The 19,868-nt window shown below is 43.1% G+C and overlaps 1 protein-coding gene across 1 annotated transcript in view; it reads left to right on the forward strand.

The window, feature by feature from the left end:
* The first annotated feature begins 8,915 nt into the window (after positions 1–8,915).
* The window catches only part of fyna (FYN proto-oncogene, Src family tyrosine kinase a), a 37,026-nt gene continuing 26,073 nt past the window's right edge, over positions 8,916–19,868 (forward strand). The window contains exon 1 of the mRNA XM_033643051.2: positions 8,916–9,093. The gene's annotated coding sequence lies outside the window, so the exon portion shown is untranslated. The remainder of the gene's footprint in view (positions 9,094–19,868) is intronic.

The raw sequence follows: 19,868 nt of genomic DNA on the forward strand, positions 1-19,868 counted from the left end.
CCTGCACTCATTGGTTTCCCTTGCCATTAAATTGGATAATCGTTTTAGGGAGCGACAACAAGAAAAGTCCTCCCGTTCCTCTGCCTCTGCTGCTAACTCTGCTCACAGATCCTCAACGCTTCCTGGCCGTTTGACGCAGTCTACAGGCCCAGGCCTTCAGCCACCAGCTGCGGAGGAGGAACCGATGCAGCTGGGTAGAACAAGATTAACGGAGCAAGAGCGATGCCATCGGTTCCAGGCTGGTGAGCGCATGTACTGCTCACAAAAAGGTCATTTTCGTTCTGCCTGTCCTGTTCGGCCAAAAGATCCAGCTCGCCAGTGAAAGTGGGGGTCCTGGTGAGCCCTGCCTCTCCCTTTCCCAAATCCCCTCAAGCTCCTCACCTACAGCTGCAGAGCGTCCTGTCTGTTGGAAGCCAGAGTTGTCCAGTGCCGGCGCTCATCGACTCCGGGGCTAAGGATAATCTAATCGACCATGACTTAGCCCTTCAACTTGGGTGCAAGTGGCAACCATTAGAGAAGACTATCCCGGCCATCGTTTTGAATGGCAAGCATTTTGCTCAGGTAACCCACCAATCATCCCCTGTACACCTCATTTCTGGAAATCATCATGAGTACATACAATTCAAAATCATCTCCAACTTACTCTCCCCAGTAGTACTTGGATACCCCTGGTTATTCCAACACAATCCACAAATTGACTGGAAATATGGCAGAATTGAGTCCTGGAGTGCTAACTGTCACTCATCATGTCTGCAATCTGCCTTACCTCCCACAGGTGCCGCCAACGGAGCAGAGAGGCCTGAATCCCCTAGTGTCGACCTAAGTGCTGTTCCCACAGTTTATCATGATTTGAAAGAGGTTTTCAATAAAGAGAAAGCTCAGTCACTGACTCCACATTGTCCTTACGATTGCTCCATAGATTTGTTACCTGGTGCTCCTCTACCCACTAGTCGATTATATAATCTGTCTAGACCTGAAAGAGAAGCCATGCAGTCATACATCTCTGAGTCACTAGCTGCAGGGATAATTCGTCCCAGTTCCTCACCACTAGGGGCAGGGTTTTTCTTTGTTGAAAAAAAAGACAAGACACTTAGACCCTGCATTGACTTCAGAGGACTTAACAGTATCACAGTTAAAAACAAGTACCCACTTCCTCTGATCAACTCAGCATTTGAACCCCTGGTAGGCGCCAAGATATTTTCCAAACTGGATCTCAGGAATGCCTACCACCTTGTTCGTATTCGTGAAGGAGATGAATGGAAGACGGTATTCAATACTACTTTTGGCCACTTTGAGTACCTGGTTATGCCTTTTGGACTCTCCAATGCCCCAGCTGTATTCCAAGCTCTCATTAACGATGTGTTAAGAGACTTTCTAAATATTTTTGTATTCGTGTATTTGGATGACATCCTCATTTTCTCTCAAACAGAGGAGGAACATGTGGTACACGTCAGGAAGGTCTTGTCACGCCTGTTGGAGAACAAACTCTATGTAAAGGCTGAAAAATGTGACTCTCATGTTAAGGAAGTGTCTTTTCTTGTTGCAAGTTGCAAGCAGACCCAGCCAAGATCAGCGCGGTGGAGGAGTGGCCCATCCCACAGTCCCGGAAGGAACTTCAGCGTTTCCTGGGGTTTGCAAACTTTTACCGGCGTTTCATTAGGGACTACAGTAAGGTAGTTTTTCCACTCACCAGACTCACCTCTGTTAATGTGAGATTTTGCTGGTCTCTGGAGGCTGACATGGCGTTCAATAGGTTAAAACGCCTCTTCACCTGTGCACCTGTTTTGGTGCAGCCCGACCCCTCCAAGCAATTTATTGTAGAGGTAGATGCATCTGATGCAGGGGTTGGGGCGGTGTTATCACAATATGTGGGTCCTGAGAAACGTCTGCATCCCTGTGCCTTTTTCTCTCTTGTCGTCTGTCCCCTGCAGAAAGGAACTATGACGTTGGCAATCTTGAGCTGCTCGCAGTGAAGCTGGCCCTGGAGGAATGGAGGCACTGGTTGGAGGGGACTGAGGTTCCGTTCGTGGTTTGGACTGACCATAAGAACCTTGCCTACATCCAGTCGGCTAAGAGACTTAACTCCCGTCAAGCCAGGTGGGCGTTGTTTTTCAGCAGGTTTAACTTCTGTCTGACTTTCCGCCCAGGCTCAAGGAATGCCAAGCCAGATGCGTTGTCGCGCCAGTTCTCTGTGGAAGAAACCCAGTTGCCTCCAGACACCATCCTCCCACCCGGGCGGGTGATTGGTCAGCTCACGTGGGGAGTAGAAAAGGCTGTGAGGGATGCACAGGAGACAGAACCAGACCCAGGTAATGGCCCTTCTGGGCTGCTTTATGTTCCAGTTTCAGTGCGTTCCCAGGTCTTGCAGTGGGGTCATTCTTCAAAACTTGCCTGTCATCCCGGAGTCAATCGAACTGTCACCTTTATCCGCCAACATTTCTGGTGGCCCAACATGGAAAAGGACACACGGGAATTTGTAGCTGCCTGCCCCACCTGTGCTCGGAGTAAATCATCTCATCAAGCCCCCTCTGGTCTACTTCAACCATTACCCATTCCAAGTTGCCCCTGGTCCCACATCTCCATGGACTTCATCACTGGTTTGCCATCATCTAAAGGTAGAACCACTATACTCACCATTGTTGACAGATTTTCCAAGGCAGCCCATTTCATTCCACTTAGCAAGTTACCATCCGCATCAGAAACTGTTGATCTTCTTATTCAGCATGTAGTTCGACTTCATGGCATCCCCACTGACATAGTCACTGACAGAGGTCCACAATTCATCTCCCAAGTCTGGCAGACATTCTGCAAAGCAGTCGGTGCTACATCCAGTCTCTCCTCTGGTTTCCACCCCCAAACTAATGGGCAGTCTGAGAGGGTTAACCAATGTCTAGAGAATACCCTACGCTGTCTCACTGAAACACACCCTCAGTCTTGGGGCGAACAGTTACCCTGGGCTGAATACTCACACAACTGTCTTGTTAACTCTTCAGCTGGACTCTCCCCCTCCCAAGCTTCCTTAGGATACCAGCCACCTCTGTTTCCATCTCAAGAAGCGGAAATCGCAGTTCCCTCAGTTCAAGATCATATTCACCGCTGTCAAACCATCTGGAATGAGACCCATGAAGCCCTGCTACGCACCCAACATTCCACCCAACTGTCTGCAAACCAACGCTGCCGTCCCTCTCTTCAGTATGCCCCAGGTCAGTCAGTCTGGTTGTCCACCAAGAATGTCCCTCTGCAAGTTGAGTCTCGAAAATTAGCACCTCGGTTTATTGGCCCATTCACCATTAATAAGATTGTGAATCCATCAGCTGTCAGATTCAACCTGCCTAACAACATGAGAATTCATCCTACATTCCATGTGTCGCAGATCAAGCCTGTCACTACAAGTACTCTTAGCCCTCCGTCCGATCCCCCTCCACCCGCCCGGATTGTGGATGATCATCCGGCCTTTACGGTCCGCCGTCTGGTGGGGGTGCGTCGTCGGGGTCGGAGCCTCCAGTTCCTTGTGGACTGGGAGGGTTATGGTCCTGAAGAGCGGTCCTGGGTCCCTAGATCTTTTATTTTGGATCCGTCTCTTATTGATGACTTCTATAGGGAGAACCCTGATGTTCCTAGTGGGTCGCCAGGAGGCTCCCATTAGAGGGGGTACTGTTAGGAATCTGTTGTCCTGTTGTGCTTTGTTTTCTTTGTTTGTGCTCCCTCCTTCAGTCCTGCCTTCACTGGGTTTTCCCTGGCTGGGCGTGGCTCCCTTCAGTCTCCTGATCACTGCACTCCTGCGTTGCATCTGTCATCAGCACACCTGTACCGCATCAACTCCAATCACTGCAGCATAAAAGCCTGGTTCTCCTCTCCATTCTTCGCCAGTTCGTTGTTGAAACCCTCGTGGTAACTACTTGGTTCAATTTCTCGCTCTAAACTTGTTTTTGCTCACCGGTTTTTTTGACCCTGTTGTTGACCTGTGGATTTTTTGCTCTTGGATCACGGACCTTGTACCGCTGCCTTGCTAACCTGCTTTTGTTTTTTGTCTTTTTTCAGTGCCCTGCCATTTTCTCTCCTCCGCCTGTCTGCCATGCTCAGCCTAACGCCTCAGCCCCAGTTTTTGTTCTCCCCCTCCACGGACTCAATTCAGCCCCTGAACTGATTTTTGTGCCCTTTTTTAATAAATCTCTTTTTGTCTTGATCTGCATTGTGATTCCAGTGTTCGTATCTAACATAACATCAACCTTCAAAATTCAAGAGTGGGGTATTATTTACTTGAGTATTTTATGTCATAGAACAAAATATGAGCTTGTGTTAACCACAGACCTTATTTGAGATATCTAACCAAAAATCCTGACTTGGAGATGAGGGAACCATAAGTGCTGAAATGCTAACTCATCTCCGGGTTTTCTCTGTTATGAGCCTTTACCAAACAGTCAAGATGTCCTTTAAAGGGCCAGTGTGTAATATTTGGCATGGTTTATTGTCAATCTGAATCTGAATATTCTACCCATTAATATGTTTATACATGTGTATAATCACTATAAAATAAAATTTGTTTGGTTTTCGTAGCCTTATAGTTATGCTTTTATATATATATATATATAGCAAGGGCCTTGCTTTAGAGAGGTCGCCATCTTGCGCCGCCATGTATGTAAGGCAGCCCGAGCGGACAATCCAGCCAGCCAGAGAATGCGTTTCGCGTGTATAAATAAACCAACGAAGACAGTGGAAGGAAGAAGGAGGAGGAAACAGCAGAGAGTGTTAGTAGTTCGTCGATAGAGAGTAGTGAAAAGTTTTTTTAGTTATAAAGTTTGCTTACCACGCAACAGGAGAGAATGAACCCGAACCGTCATCTGCGAGGAAAAGAAGACGCAACTTCACTCCTTGTGATGCACTCTCTGCGGCGCTTTTCCTCCTGATGGTATATCTCCCCAACGATGGTAGCAGTAGCACCGAATCCAATTCTGTGCATTCAGCCTCTCTTCTCGCCCGCTCAGCATCAAACACATGGAGTTCCTCATATGTATGCTCCGGCTCAAACAGGTATGGCTCTGGGTCTGTGTCCGCTACAAGAAACTCTTCAAAATCGCGTTCAAAGTCATCCATTGCAGCTACTATAGTCCGGAGATATTGCTAGGCTAAATAAACGGCTGAGCTCTGTTTACCAGCTAAGCTGTCAGTCAGTGTGCGGGCTGGAGATTGGTGGAGCAGAGAGGGGAGGGGGTCCCCACTCGGAATGGTAAACAAGTATGTGTGTATGAAGTGTGTCTGTTATGTCAGAAGAGTCAGAGTTTGGGACGGAGTGGAGTGTTACTGGAGTTTTTGGAGTGCTCAAATAAACTGGCCTTTTTCCCGAACGCTACTCTGGTCTCCTGCTCGTGAGGGATTCATTACAATATCGTAACATGGTTTAGATTTCTAAATTAACATTCACCTCGTCGCTAGATAGACCTACTCCTGAAAAACTCGTGCACAAGGCTTTTTGTCCCTATGAGGCCACTGTCATTTACCCGACAGGAGGGGTGAGCGAGTGAGCCCTGCAATCTAGAATTTGACCACTGATGTCACTGTTTTCAACCCATTTTACACACTGGCCCTTTAATGGTAAATGCACATCTTTATAAACACTAAACATGTCCATTTATATTTAAGTGTGTACATTTTAATAGTATGCACAGATTTTTCTCTATCAAAGTAAAATAAAAGACACTTTAACTACACATCCCGTTTTATGGAAAAGAACATTATCTAATATCCATAACTGAATTATTTTTCGTATGACTTAAACATGCAGCATTTGAAAAGATCATTTACAGTAAGATTTCTACTTGAGAAACTTTTATTTTTTATTTATTTAACCTTTATTTAACCAGGAAGTCCCATTGAGATTGAACATCTCTTTTACAAGAGAGACCTGGCTGAGGTAGCAGCCAATCAAAACACATTTAAAATGCAACAAATACAACATATAATACAAAAATCCACAAAATCATTTGAAACTGTCTTGACTTTAATGCATTTACTGATATTGAAGTGCTGATCTGAAACCCCCAAACTATGGTCAGTCCAACCTAATGTTTCTAATGATCTACTGCAAACGCATCAAGGTTTGCAGCTTATATTTTTTTTACATGGTTGTAGATGTGACATTAAAGTGTTACAGTAACTAGCAGAAGCTCAAAAATGGCGGCATCACCCAGGCTTCAGGTCAACAAAATTTGCCTTATATATTTCACATTACAAAAACAGACCTGACTGTGCAGCCGGAGTCTGAACTACAACAAGTCACAGAATGTTCGTGGTAGTGTCAGAGTGGGTCGACCATATGGTTGACACTTTGATTTTGCAGATTCTTTACATCCACATGTCAAAGTGTTCTTGAGCAAGTCAGTGAGCTGACAGGAAAGGAGTACATTATTTTGGACAAACACAATGAATGGGCGTGATAATATTGCATGTGACTAACAATGATAGTTTTTTTTCTGTTTCATTGTTCCTAAAAAGCTCATTTAGTGAACCAAATAAACCTGGAGTGCATGTTTGGTTATTTGAAGCCCAGTCAGCTGCAGAACACTGTGAATGGAGGTCAGAGGTCAGCACTGTGATTCATAATTACATTCCTGAGCAGGTTTTAGTTTTTGCTGTAAATCCTTGTAAAGTATTAAATAGTGAAGATATTTTAATCCGGGCCAGGATTGTTTGCTCTGATTGTTGCAACACATGTTGCATTTTGCTCCCAGAATTTTTTCTCAGTGGCTGAATGTTTTTGACATTTTCATAAATACATGATGAGACACTTCTATAAAGCTTCACTGGCTTGGGAAGCTTCCAGTAGGAGCATGGATCACATGGATACAACCTGAAATAAGAAGATACCAAGGGCTAGACTTTACTCTGCTGTTATGTTCCATGGATGCTCAGTTGTGTATTCAGTTTTAATTCAAAAAATAAATAAATAAAATAAAAATTATTATAAAAAAAACCTCAGGGGGATGATTTCATTTTTAGCGGCCCTTCAGGCAGAGAGGAAAATCACCTGCTGCTACTGATTTTAGTTGGAATAGGAATTAATCCTCTCAGACTTGTTGAATTGGACAAACAAAAATTAAACCCAGTAATTCATGAATTTCTTTTGGCTCTAATTAAAATGCAAGCCTAGTTACTAATTAATCAAAAAAGGATAAGGGACCATTTGACCACTAAAAGCAGATGTCCTGTTACTGAATGTTACTAATTCATTGTTTGCTGTAAATTGTTTGTATTAAAGGAGCAGTGTGTAAGATGAGGGAGATTTAGTGGCGTCTAGCTGTGAAGATTTCAGATTGCAACCAGCTGAAACTTCTCCCGGTGAGAATTCCTTCAGTGATCATTGCTCAAGAGGTTTTTTACTGAGCTGATATTATCTGCAGACATCTTTTCCTCTCTAAAACAAATGGACCAGGTGATTCAAACTGGTACAAACCCAGAATAAAGCAGTTTCATGTTACTAATTAATATTTCTTTGTCATCGTTTGACACATTGTAGGCCAGCCACTCTCCCGGAGCCTGCTAATGTGTGCTCACGTTTCTCTCTGATATCTTAAGATCCAGACGTTCAGGGTTTTTTTTTTACCAGAAGCTGAATAATCTGCAAAGATCAGTGTTAACTACGTTGGCTAAAACAAAAACGCAAAAACTCAAATGGCCCTATCTAGAGCCAATGTTTGATTTGTTCATTCTGGGCTACTGAAGAAACGCGGCTGCATGTGCAACATGGTGATCTCTGAAGACGAAGACATGCTCCCTAGACAGCTCAGTCTTTCTTTTGTAAAATATGTTTTTGGGGGCATTTTGCCTTTATTTGATAGGACAGCTGTAGTGTGAAAGGGGGAGAGAGAGAGGGGGAATGATGTGCAGCAAAGGGCCACTGGTTGGAAACGAACTCATGGCTGCTGCGGCAAGGACACAGTCTTTGTACATGGGGTGGCCGCTTCACTAGTTGAGCCAGTGGGTGCCCCTAAACAGCTCCTTTTAAGGTTACAAAAACACAACAAATCTTAGTTTCAGATGATCATACACTACAGAAAACATGATTATTATATGATATTATATTTCTGCCAATATATCCCCCTCAAATCCTACACACTGGACCTTTAAATCTGTTGCTTGTTTCTTGTGTATAAAAGCAGGATGAGAATTCCTGGAGCAACTTCACCTACTTCCAAGGTGCATGGAGAAGGGACGTTAGTATTTAAAACAACTTTGTTGCATAACGAGGAGAAGACCTTTATTGTAAGATCTTGCAATAGTTGTTCTAAATATTACAAGTGCTGCTGGAGTTTGGACACCCTTGTTTCTTCTAGGACTCAGGACAAAAGAGATCCTGAATCTCAGTGGGAATATTCTTGATAAAATAAAGACTACATAAATAAAAACTAGTATGTTTTCTCTCTGTATGAGGACCCTGTGTGATCTGTGTGTCTCATCCACATTTAGGCACTTAAAAAAAGAGTGTAAAGAGAGCTGAACAAAAACAAACACTTTGCCAATCATGCTCCTGTTTTTCAGTCTTTTCCAAAAACGGGGCGGTGCCTCACTTTGCATTGTGACCTGTGATTGGTTGAAGGCAGTGTCAATCACAGCTCTGGGTGGCTGCACGCAATCACAGCTGCGTCAAGACGTCAAGAGATAAACCGGAAAGTAAAGCTGCGTTTGCATGTCAAAATAAAAGCACAGGAAATAATCACGTAAAAATCATGCATTGGATGTGCTTAATGCAATTATACTAAAATAATGATAGTGGGATTGCAATGCATTCACTTTGCATTGATGAAAATAGTCTTGATTGCTGTTTTCACGTTGAAATGACAGGAAATAACAGGTTTATTGTGACAGGATCAACCAGAAGCTGTGCATGTAGTCACCGTGATCTTGACCCTGGTCGCCATCGTCATCATCTGTACGCACGGCGGCGACAGCAGCTCCAGGATCGGCAGGGACGGGTATCCCACCGCTATTCTCTCCCAATGCCAAGAAAAAACACTCACAGAGAGTAGACACATATCTGCGATCTCCCGCACAAGAGTCCCTCTGGAAACCCCGATGGATTAATCTGATTTTTCTGCGGTAAGCACGCTCTTTTCTGCTCCTGTGTTGAATCTCAATTGGTGCACCGCCTCGTCCCTCATTCTGCGCTGTGGACTGCGAGATGAATTCATCTCGGGAAACAGAGCAGAGCAGATAAATAACACATTGTGGGTCGCTGCAACCCAGCCAGCATCCCTTCCAGTCATCCTGCAGATGTTGGCGCATGTACTGATGGGTAACCGTGCCCTCTGAGGGGGTGAAAACACAGGGAGAGGTGGAGGTCTGGTGATTGTGGGTGATGTTTTGCAGTGATTGTGGAGAGGGGGATCTTGTGTTGCAGCAGCAGCAGCAGCAGCAGCAGGGATGGATGCGCTGCAGAGCAAAGCAGAGCTGACCACTGAGGCCACTCACACACATAATAAACGCCACAATGGCCTGCAGACAGCCTCGTATTGATTCACCCCAAAATAATTGTCGTATGATTCAAGCTAATTGCATTGCCACGCTGTTAAATATCCAATTAAAGCTGTCCTAATCGGGTTATCTGATGTGTCTGGAGGTGCAGCCATCCATCTTGTTGGCAAACACCGGGGGAGGATGTACACATAGTGTGTAGCTGCGAGCTAAAGCATTGTGCAATAAGTTAGGCTGTAGTTGTGTGTTGGTTTGCAATCCTGGAGCTGTGAGTATTCAGCCTGTCATTGGTCCATGAATGGCTACACAACTGGCGTGCGTGATGTGGATGAATATTGAATGAAAGGAGTTGCATGGGCCGTGTAGATTCCCCCTCAGGCCCTCTGTGTCCACACACTCTAGCCTACTTATATCACACACACTGCATGGCACATAAGCTGTGACAGAGGTGAAATATGTAGCACAGGAAATTAGGGTTAATTAGTTACTTTGGTTAAAGCAAAATGTGTTCATACACAAGACTATTGTGTCAGTCAACAGATGTCACATGCTGCCACAGTAAGGCTGCAACACATGATTATTTTCATTGAGAGCTGCAGTTGCTTGCTGATCAGTCGATTAGTTGTTAAACAGAAAATTAATGGGCAGCTGTTTTGATAACTGATGAATAATTTTAGTCCTTATTTGAAGCAAAATTGGCAAACCAATGCTTTGTCTCAACATGATTGTAAACAAGAATGTCTTTTAGGTTTTGGACTATTGATCGGACAGCTCTAGGAAATTGTGACTATGTTTTCTGATATTTTACAGACTAATTGATTAATTTAATAGTTGTTTGGTTGAAAATATCCATCTTGGTGTCTCAGAGTGGCCGACACGTTCAGATGTCTTGTTTTGAGCGACCAACAGTCCAAAACCCAAAGATATTCTGTTTATAATGCTGTAAAACAAAGAAAAGCAGCAATTCCTCAGATTGGAGAAACTGACACTGCATAATTTTTGACATTTTTGCTTAGAATTTAACTTAAAGGTCAAGTGTGTTGGATTTATGGGGATATATTGGCAGAAATGGAATATAATATGTATGATAAGCCTGTCTTAGTGTATAATCACCGGAAAATAAGAATTGTTGTGATTTTCGTTACCTTAGAATGACCTGTAGGTCCTCTTCCACGGAGAGCACCATGTTGCACCACCATGTTTCTACAGTAGCCCAGAACAGACAAACCAGACACTGGCTCTAGAGAGGGCCGTTTGCGTTTTCATATTGGCCATCGTAGGTAGAGGCTCTTCCACAACGAGCCAAATAGTGTCAGAAAAACACTGATTGTTAATGTGAAACTGCTTCATCCAGTGTTTCCAGTGGGCCTGTTTGTTTTGGAGAGGAAAGACCTCTGTGGATAATGCGGTTCCCTCCTGAACGCCTGGGACCGGTTGCACAAAACACCTCAAGTTTTCTCCTTAAGTATGACACTTAAGGCTTGATTTCTCCTTAGATGAGAGACTCGCACAGTTGCACGGAATCCCTTAAAAGGTTTCCTTAGTTAAGGAAAACCATTAACCCATTTACTGTGTTGAAAGAGATCCCACAGTGGTAAAAGTTTCCATGGAGTTTGTTTGCTTGAACTCACACTTGTGATTCCTGTTATTGTCTCACAAAGTTGGCTTATAAATGGCAGAAGAAAAGAAGAAGAGAACCATATTGGTCAGAGGAGGAAAAGATTTTACAGTACTTCTGGGGGAATACAATCATAGAGAGCACTACTACAACTATAAAGTAAATTGGATCCCAAATACCAGCAGTCAGAAAACGACTGTAGGAAGAAACAATGAAAATAAATGTAGTCACATCTATTGTGTGAAATCAAAAGCGCATTCATTGGGTTCTCCTGGGGGTGTGTTAGTTTTTTCTTTATGTCACCGTAAAATCGGTCATGTTGCAGTTAAGATAGAGTCAGAGATACTTAGTTTTTTTAACCTTGCTTTGGTCACTAAGGTCTTTTGTGCAGCGGTCTAGGGATTCCTTAACTGTATGACCAAGACAAGAAGAAAACCATAGTACTTAAGTGAACTTTTAAGTATTTAAGAAACCTTTAGGGTATTTCAAAGAAACCTTACCTAGGACTTTAAGGAATATCTTAACTTAAGGTGTTCTGTGCAGCCGGCCCCTGGATCTTAAGTAAGTTAGCAAGTTCACGTTGTTCACATTAGCAAGTGCTGGGTTAGCAGCCTGTCTGTGACGAGCAGAACAGCATTGGAAAAACACTGTTTTAGAACTTGAAACTGTTTTATCGTGTGTTTTTATCAATTTTAATCACCTGGTCTGTTTGTTTTGGAGAGAGAGAGACCTCTGTGGATAATTCGGCTCCTGGTAAAAACCTGCTGAATGTCTGGCTCTTAAGTTGTCAGAGAAAACAGGCGAGCACACATTAGGAAGTGTTAGGCTAGCAGCCCATCTGCGATGAGCAGAACAGCATTGGAAAAAACACTGATTTGTAAATTGAACTTGCTTTATTCAGTTTTTTTTTACCAATTTTAATCAGCTGGTCTGTTTGTTTTGAAGAGGAAGAGACCTCTGCGGATATTTCGGTTCCTGGTAAAAACCTCCTGAACAATAAAGACTGAGGGAATCCTAACCAGGAGAAGTTTAAGCTTGTTGCAATCTGCAGTCCTCAGCACTAGATGCTCTTTTAAACAATTCTCAAAATAGATGCCAGTTAACTTCTTGTTTATTTACCAGTCATTTTAATCAACTTATTGTTGCAGCTCTGCATACAGCACTCAAACACCTCCTGGCTCGTGCCTCAGTTTTTTTTTATCAGCTCAAGTGTTATTCAGCTCTACCAGAAAACTTCCAACCTCCATTGCTGTCGAGCTACCACATCATTATTTCCAGTGGATTCTTACATCGACCATTGCCCTCCACTGGCACCACATCTGGAAAGAACCATTTAAACTGACAGGAGCAGCAGCAGCAGCAAGAATCTGCTCCTGTTTGTGGAAAAGAAAGAGAAAAAGGTCATGTTTTTCTAATTTGCCCTTTTCTCCCATTTGAAAAAACATCACAGATCTCATTGACTGACGGGGCGTTTACAATGGGCTTAGTGATTTAACAACATGACTCAACAACATACTCAACTGTGAACACTGTGACACCAAAACAGTTAAGACCTAAACCCACATACTGTATGAAGCTCAGCTGTGGGTTTCATAACCAGCTCTGTTCATTCAGCACGAGAAGAATGCTTTGAAAGCCTCAACACTGTGTTTCATTGTGCTGATAATCTTGTAGCAGAGTGAAATGTGGCCATTGTCTCGTTGTTGATACACTGAATGAACTCAGTTGTCCGACACAAGCAAATGTTGTAGCTATTCAGAGAATGGCAGCCATAAGGAGGAGAGTGTCAGAGTTGTAGCAGCTCCAGCAAACACAGGGGTAAGTTTCATTCGCATTCAAATTGACAGAAAATCAACCTCTTTTTTTGCGTCATTTCTTTGTCGGATGAACAGAAAGTTACACTTCGGAGTTGAATAAGGTAGATGCGAGTATGGCTTCAGTAGGAGGGGTGTGGGAGGGTTGACCTTGTTTTGTGCCATGTCAATGATCTGAGTGTAAAGGGACCCCACACTTCAAATTAAACAGAGCTGTCTTGTTAAAGGCTGTGGTGAATTGCAAAATGATTGTATTCTGGAGAGATATGTAAGTTCATCGGGGTTACATAATGAAGGCGTTCATAGATGTAATGATCAGTCGAGTATAGTTTGCAAGTCAAATTTCCAAATTTCAGAGGTTAAGAGACCATTAGTCCATTATTTGGAATCTTAGAAGTCATTTTCAAGCAAAAATTACAAAAATTACAGTTTCCAGCTGCTTAAATGTCAAAATGTGCTGCTTTTTTCATTATATACTTAGGACGACTTTGAAAACTGCTTGTAGGCTTACACTTTTTGTTGGTGTTGGCATGTAGCTTGTCATGGTGAGGATGTTGCTCCACTTTCTCTGAGTTTCAGTCACCAATAGCTTGTTTTTTTTCCAGTTCGTAGACCTTAGTCTCGATGTGTCGTCTTACAGGTTGAGCAGATGTTAGCCTAGAAATATGCATTGCTCAGTCCACTCCTTTGTAGTTAGCCTAGGTCACCACAGAGGTCAAAGTTGAGCTTAAATGTATCCATATTGTGCTAATTTGTTTGCTAGCTAATCAGTTGTTTTTTGTTTTTTTCCAAGTTTCTATGGTGATGAGGCTACGCGGAGTGATACTGAATTGTGTAAAGGAAGTGATTTGACCTATCGGTTTTATAATGAGGGCTGATAGTCAGACAAAACAAAGTATTCTCTGAGACATTAAAATGCCCATTTTTTTAAAACAGTTTTCTAATATTGAGGCGGCTGTGACTCAGGAGGTAGAGTGTGTCATCCACCATTCAGAAGATCAGCGGTTTGATCCCCGGCTCCTCCATTCTGCATGTCGAAGTATCCTTGAGCAAAATACTGAACACCAAATTGCTCCTGATGGCTGTTCCATTGGTGTGTGAGTCTGTTAAAGAAAAAAAAAAGTAGCAGGCGGCACCTTGTATGGTAGCCTCGGCCATAGTGTATGAATTTTACCATTTTTCATAGATATAAACATAATTGATTAATCTTGAAGACAGGGCAGCAACTAACAGTCGATTTTCTAAAAACTTTATTGATCACCAGAGGAAAAAAATCCCATTTTACAGCAGTACAAGAAACCTTGCATGATGCTGGATTTTTGCAGATAGCCTATCCGATACGCTGATATTTTCCATCTCGTTTTGGTTGATATCCGATACCAATGCAGATTTTTTTCTCCACCTAATTGCAGAAAACATCAGGTCTCTCTTGTAGTAGAATTAACATATTATTATGCCTGCTGTGATCGCCCACTGGTAGATGCAGACGTAAAATACAATGCTTTCCAAAATGTACACATTAATGGGCAAAATAAGAAACTACATTAACTTAGGTTTCATGGAAAACACATGCCATTTTTAAACAAACTGTAAAATTTTAAAGCCTTCAGCTGTTGATACTGATGGCATGCCGATATTATCTCACATCACTACAATAAACAGCCTGAAGAGGAAACAGATACACAACTGTTTGATATAATGAATCGGTTTTTGTTGATTAGTTGTCTGTTGATCAAATAACTAATTAATTAGGTGAGTGTTTCAGGCAAGTGGGTTAATAGTAAATAGTTTGTAAATAGAAATCCTTCATTGTCATTGTACCAGTACAATGAAATATAAAAGCTACAACTGTACAGAGTGCAAGTTAAAAGGACAGGAAAGTGACAACCCAGAAAAACACCTTCATCACATCAGCATTGAAATGGGGGGGTTGGGAGTCCTCCGCCAGAAATTTTTTGAACATTTAACACTTAATTTCCTGTATTCTGCATTCTTTATGCTCCATTTGTGCATTCTCTGCATCAATTTATGGTTTAAATGTCTTTAATTTTGTCAAAATAAAAGTCCTCTGCTACTTTTATGTTTCTATTGTGGGGTGAAAATGCACAGGTTCTAAATACATAGGTGGACATGTCCTCTGCGTCCCCCTGAAATCTATACCTATGATTTCAGCTTTATGATGAAGCAACACCAGTGCTCTGTATGATAATAACAGTCCACATGAACCGTTTTTTCAGACAGTACATATGTCTGTTTCTCAGGCCTGACTGTCTCCTGCGTAATCCATCAGCCACGCTGTGTGACCCTGACATGTCTGTCCTTTTAATTTACTATATTGATCTTGCAGCTTTACTATAAATGGCCCAGTATCTCATCATGGCTCCCAGCTCTCTGTGTTACCATAGATGATTAACCCTCATGCCCGTACAGCATCAAAATAAAGGCAGTCGTTACGGGAAATTAATTTCCCGTTGAGTGCTGCAGCTGTGACTGATGTAGTAGCACTAACCCCGTCCTGTTGCTTTGTGTTCACATCATATTGGCGTCTTCATTTCTCTTGATTCCTCATTTCCTGATGTGAGGGAATCTCACAGCAGATTTGACAAATACTATTCAACAGATTTGGCCAGACATCAAAGTCGGATTTCAGACTCAAGCCAGTCGAGATGAGGAGTTTTAACATGATAGCTCTGTGTGAAAGTCGAGTCCTCCCCCTCTTCCACGTCTCTGCCTTTTGCCATTAACTGTTACAACACACCACGTAGCCACGATCCTGTCCCCATTGGATCTTCCTTATCATGCCAGCGTGGTCCTCTTCGAGGCAAGCTGTTCATTTGGGTCTGAAAATAGCGTGATGAGCGTTCTTGCAGGCTGAGGTGGTCATGCGATACCCAGGCCCTGCCACGGAAAGGAACAAGCCCCGCGGCTGCGATGCCATCATCTGCTTTTTTGGGGGGGAAAGTTGTGCAGCAGGTCTGGCGTAGAGTGTGTGTGTGTGTCTGTGTCTCTGTGTGTCTGTGTGTGTGTGTGTGTGTGTGTCCCTGAAGCACACCAAAATCATTATATCACAGAGCTTTGTCTTGACAATCTGATATGATCCATGGCGTGGATTCATGCGTGTAATTGACCAACAGAGTGGTCGTCCTATAGATCTGACGCCAGTGATGTTCGCCTGTGGGTCTTTTTATTATCCTGTAGTGAAAATGTGATAAATCTGCCTGTTGCTGTCGCAAGATGTTGGATTTTTATAGCACTCATCCAGCAACTTTGGTCACAACACAAAGTGCACACAGATGTGATTCATATGCAAATGTTTACTAAGCGAACGCTGTGCAAAAAAACAACAATACCACAGAGGGAACAACACATGTACAGTACAGGCCAAAAGTTTGGACACACCTTCTCATTCAATGCGTTTTCTTTATTTTCATGACTATTTACATCGTAGATTCTCACTGAAGGCATCAAAACTATGAATGAACACATGTGGAGTTATGTACTTAACAAAAAAAGGTGAAATAACTGAAAACATGTTTTATATTCTAGTTTCTTCAAAATAGCCACCCTTTGCTCTGATTACTGCTTTGCACACTCTTGGCATTCTCTCGATGAGCTTCAAGAGGTAGTCACCTGAAATGGTTTTCCAACAGTCTTGAAGGAGTTCCCAGAGGTGTTTAGCACTTGTTGGCCCCTTTGCCTTCACTCTGCGGTCCAGCTCACCCCAAACCATCTCGATTGGGTTCAGGTCCGGTGACTGTGGAGGCCAGGTCATCTGCCGCAGCACTCCATCACTCTCCTTCTTGGTCAAATAGCCCTTACACAGCCTGGAGGTGTGTTTGGGGTCATTGTCCTGTTGAAAAATAAATGATCGTCCAACTAAACGCAAACCGGATGGGATGGCATGTCGCTGCAGGATGCTGTGGTAGCCATGCTGGTTCAGTGTGCCTTCAATTTTGAATAAATCCCCAACAGTGTCACCAGCAAAACACCCCCACACCATCACACCTCCTCCTCCATGCTTCACAGTGGGAACCAGGCATGTGGAATCCATGCGTTCACCTTTTCTGCGTCTCACAAAGACACGGCGGTTGGAACCAAAGATCTCAAATTTGGACTCATCAGACCAAAGCACAGATTTCCACTGGTCTAATGTCCATTCCTTGTGTTTCTTGGCCCAAACAAATCTCTTCTGCTTGTTGCCTCTCCTTAGCAGTGGTTTCCTAGCAGCTATTTGACCATGAAGGCCTGATTCGCGCAGTCTCCTCTTAACAGTTGTTCTAGAGATGGGTCTGCTGCTAGAACTCTGTGTGGCATTCATCTGGTCTCTGATCTGAGCTGCTGTTAACTTGCGATTTCTGAGGCTGGTGACTCAGATGAACTTATCCTCAGAAGCAGAGGTGACTCTTGGTCTTCCTTTCCTGGGTCGGTCCTCATGTGTGCCAGTTTCATTGTAGCGCTTGATGGTTTTTGCGACTCCACTTGGGGACACATTTAAAGTTTTTGCAATTTACCGGACTGACTGACCTTCATTTCTTAAAGTAATGATGGCCACTCGTTTTTCTTTAGTTAGCGGATTGGTTCTTGCCATAATATGAATTTTAACAGTTGTCCAATAGGGCTGTCGGCTGTGTATTAACCTGACTTCTGCACAACACAACTGATGGTCCCAACCCCATTGATAAAGCAAGAAATTCCACTAATTAACCCTGATAAGGCACACCTGTGAAGTGGAAACCATTTCAGGTGACTACCTCTTGAAGCTCATGGAGAGAATGCCAAGAGTGTGCAAAGCAGTAATCAGAGCAAAGGGTGGCTATTTTGAAGAAACTAGAATATAAAACATGTTTTCAGTTATTTCACCTTTTTTTGTTAAGTACATAACTCCACATGTGTTCATTCATAGTTTTGATGCCTTCAGTGAGAATCTACAATGTAAATAGTCATGAAAATAAAGAAAACGCATTGAATGAGAAGGTGTGTCCAAACTTTTGGCCTGTACTGTATATAAACAATACAAGATGGCCTAGTTTCTGTGCAGCGGGATAGTGCAGATATGTTCAAGCTATGGTAGTCCCTGGCCTTTTTACTTCAAGAGCAGGAAAAATTTCATAATCCCCACAGGAAGCACGACGACGTGAGATCTCCCCTCATTTACTCTGATCCCTCCAGGAGTGGATGCAGTGCTATTTTCATTTCAATCACTGCAGTTAAAGAGAAAATCCACCTGTGTTGTCCCAGTCAGGTTCACTTAATATTTCCATGCCTGTGCAGTTCTCCGCCGAAGCTGTCACACATGCTATCTCTCCCTGAAATGTTCGGGAACACCTCCTGCATGGGATCAGGTGTGAATGGGAGTTCGGATCGATATTCATATTTCCCACATGAAGACCTAAGCCCCTTTCATATATGCGCTGCAAACCTGAAATTACCCAGACATTACCTGGAAGAGCTGTATGTGAGAAAGCAAATGTCCAAATCAGTTGGATCGGACATTAAGTAGACTTCATCCTGCCAGCTCCCGTTTGTAAACAGAATAGGTCATTGTCTGGAGAGTTTACCGTGAGCGAGTGGGCGTGTTGATGAAGTTTCTATTGAAACCAGGAAAAAACAAACATCTGAGGGTGAAGACGAAGGGTCATTTAATATCTACCTGGAGAGATGACGAGATTCAGGAAAGTCTTTCGGTAAGGGATGAAGCTGAAATCATCATATTCAAGGAACGGCTAGAGACTTTGTTGTTTATTAGATATCAGTTATGGCATTGCAGTTGTAACCCACATCATGTCCTGCCTCCTTTACACCTGCCTCCTCGTGCCACCCCTCACCTAATCCATATGAAGTATTTCCAGTCGATGAGAACACTTGTGACACAGAGTCTCCTGTTGTGTGCTACATGTGCGAAAGAGAAACTCCAGACAATGTGCGTCCCTGATTCTGTGGTCGTTGTCCGGAGTTGATATGAAAAAACGGCTCTAGTAACATTTCAGGTAAAATGCAGGTACTTCTGTGGTGTGAATGAAAGCAGTAACATTGCAGGGACAAGCATGTACAGGGTTACGTCTGTCTGACAGAAGATGGTTTCACATGGAGCGAGCAAAGCAATTACAACACTCTACAGATGACGTATTTGAATCCATGACTTGTTTATGACTTAGCGTAGAGTGCTCTAGAAATGACGTTAGCATCGCCCTGATTCCCTCGCCAAACAGCCTATGGGATTTTTTCCATTGCAGAAAATAATCTCTGTGGCAAACACGTTTATTATACTCACACATTTTGCACAGAAAGATAATCTTCACAAATGAACACCTCTTTGAAGCATAAATGCTATCGCCAGAAGTACATAGCGAATGTTAGGTTACAAGCAAACTACACCACAGTTGCATGACTTTAATGTCGCCACCACGACAAGGCTGTAAAGCCGTGTTCAACTTTCAGTAGTCTCATTGAGCCACTTGTTAAGACCCACCTTTTTTAAGACATCTAAAAGATTCAAAATTCACAAGTGGGGTATTTACTGACTTTTTAAGTCGTAGAGCAAAACTTAAAATTCTCTTAAGCTTGTTTTAGCCACGGACCTTATGTCAGGCATCAAACCAAAAACCCAATCAAAAAAAACAATTGTCGTGGAGACTAGGTACCAGTAGTGCTAAAACACTGATTCATTTCTGAGTTTTAGGATTCATTCCTGGGGCTAACAAGCAAGCGACACCAGCTCTTTTGTTAGCATCAGATCATTCTCGGAACCCATCGGCTGTATTTGGCGTCTGACTTCCAGCAGGCGGAGATACAGCCTCTGGGGGCAGACCCCCGATTTTTTGGCATTCCGGTTTGATTTGGGCGGAGGAGGCGAATTTCCATTTCCGACTTCCATTTATATATAAGTAAATATGCTGAACCGTTGCGATGGATTCAGAGTTTGCAATGACGGCAGTTATGTTCCGCCTCGTTAGTTCACCACATGGACC

Source organism: Epinephelus lanceolatus, chromosome 15 (assembly GCF_041903045.1).
Source record: "Epinephelus lanceolatus isolate andai-2023 chromosome 15, ASM4190304v1, whole genome shotgun sequence".
NCBI lineage: Eukaryota > Metazoa > Chordata > Actinopteri > Perciformes > Serranidae > Epinephelus > Epinephelus lanceolatus.